General features: G+C 47.9%; 1 pseudogene; it reads right to left on the bottom strand.

The window, feature by feature from the left end:
* Window positions 1-555: 555 nt before the first annotated feature.
* On the bottom strand, window positions 556-1,766 carry LOC102833292 (annotated as a pseudogene).
* Between the last annotated feature and the right edge of the window lie 483 nt (window positions 1,767-2,249).

Below are 2,249 nucleotides of genomic sequence, written 5' to 3'. Positions count from 1 at the left end.
AGACTCTCAGGATCAGCAGGGAAGCCTTTATTAGCTGGCCAGCGACTACAGCCTCCCTAAAAGCGGGAATGACTGCAGCCCCGACCTAATTTTTCAGAATATTTACACATAGGCACAAACCAAGGGTAAGGTATATGCATAAGCCATTAGGGTGGGGTTAGGGAGTTCATCTGCTGGGACAGTGATCTAGAGAGACCAGGGGTTGGGTGTATGCGTAAGCTGTTTAACAGAAGCAGAAATAAGCTATGGTTAGGAGGGGAGGGAAGGTGCAGCTGAGAAAGTTCCTACTTAAACCTTTTCTACTCCGGCAGGACTTAAAATAAACATGCAGGGGCTACTCATGATTCAAAAATGGAGTCAGGGCAACTTTACAGCAACAGAGGGAGTCCCGTGTCTTGACCAATTTCTAAATCGCAATGTTTTCCTTTATAGTGATTTTTCTACTGGTGGGTTGCTGTAAACTGATACTCTGACCCTTATGCTAGATCCAGAGCTCTGGTGCAGTTTCCTGAGCAGTTTCTCTGGGTTTTCAGTCCCTCCCCCACAGAGCCTGTCCTACTTGATTGCGCTCTGCCTCCGCCAAACCGGAAGTTCCTCTTCGCCCTTCTTGATTGAGGCCTTCAGCTCAGGAATCACCTCGGCTACCATCTTCTCTTCAAAGGAGGAGACCTTGCTGATGCTCATATTCTTCTCCAAGTCCCTTTTCCCCAGCACTAAGGAGTTCTGCTAGCATAGTGGTTACGAGGTCAGCAGTTCGAAAGTACCAGCTGCTCCGCAGAAGAAAGATGAGGTTTTTCTGTTTCCGTAAAGATTTACAGCCTCGGAAACTTTATAAAGGGTCGCTATGAATCCAAACCGACTCCACGGCATACCATCACCACCACCACCGAGGGTGTGGAGAAGTAGGCGCCCTCCGTCTCCTGTGACTTCACGAAGGAACATTCAATCACTCCCTGCTTCCTAGTCATGGCTGGATATCCACAAGGGAGAAGACAAACCGGGCCCCCACAAGGTGGCAGAGCTTGCGCTGGCTTTTGCCTTGACCACCTCGTTGCCTGCCTCTTGGATGCACCCAGTCAGGGCTGTCAGCTGGTCCTGGGGAAAGTCCAGTTTGAGGGTACACTGAGAGATGAGGGGGATGATGGTCTTCCTAGCATGGCCACCAATGACAGGAAAGTTGACTCGAGCTGAATCCAAACCCTTCAGCTCTATCTACCACAAAAGTATTGGCCCTGATGATGTCCAAGGTCATCACGCCGAAGACTTTGGTGGGGGTTACATGCCGTGCTTCTTGAATACTTCCGCTGTGATCGGCATGGTGGAGTTAACTGGATTTGCAATGACGCACACCATAGCTTCAGGACAATGCTGGGCAAAGGCAACAGCCAGGGTGGCCACGATGATGGCATCGGTGCTGAACAGATTGTCCTGTGTCATGCCTGGTTTTCTTGGGACTCCTGCTGGAATAACAACCACATCACAACCTTTCAGGCAGTTTGGCGGCTGTTCAGGTCAGAGGTAAACTCTTTCACATGCGCTCTCCTCTCCATGTGGCTTAGATCATTGGCTCACCAAGGGGCTGTTCTTCAGGAGAAGTGAAAGGGGCTGCCCAATTCCTCCAGAAGCCCCCAGCACGGCTACTTTAGCATTGTTCTGGGCCCGAGGTGCTGAAGCTGGCAGAGAGCAGCACCTGCAGGCCAGGTGAGGGTAGAAAGCGTGGCTGGGCGGGCGGGGTGCAGGCGAAGGAGCTGGCAGCGAGCAGCCATCTTTGCTTTTTAATACTTTTAAGAGGTCTTTTGCAGCAGATTTACCTAATGCAATATATTTTTCATTTCTTTACTGCTGCTTCCATGAGTGTTGACTGTGGATCCAAGCAAAATGAAGTCTTTGATAGCTTCAATCTTTTTTTCAATTATCATGATGTTATTTATTGGTTCAGTTGTAAGGATTTTTGTTTTCTTTACATTGCAGTGCAATCCATACTGAAGGTTGTGGTCTTTGATCTTCATCAGTAAATGTTTTCATTCCTTTTCACTTCCAGCAAGCAAGGTTGTGTCACATGGAAGGTTGTTAATGAGTCTTCCACAAATACTGATGCCAGTTGTGCATGGTTTATGTTACAGTTCGCTCTTTGTGTTGTACTGCTTTTGACAAATGTATAGTGTCATGTATTCACCATTGTTCATATAATCCAGTTTCTCAGATTAGTCAGCATGCAGATTGATTAAGTATGGTGAAAGGATACAACC

Source organism: Chrysochloris asiatica, unplaced genomic scaffold (assembly GCF_000296735.1).
Source record: "Chrysochloris asiatica unplaced genomic scaffold, ChrAsi1.0 scaffold00094, whole genome shotgun sequence".
Lineage (NCBI taxonomy): Eukaryota > Metazoa > Chordata > Mammalia > Afrosoricida > Chrysochloridae > Chrysochloris > Chrysochloris asiatica.
This window is presented reverse-complemented; position numbering and strand designations above follow the sequence as displayed.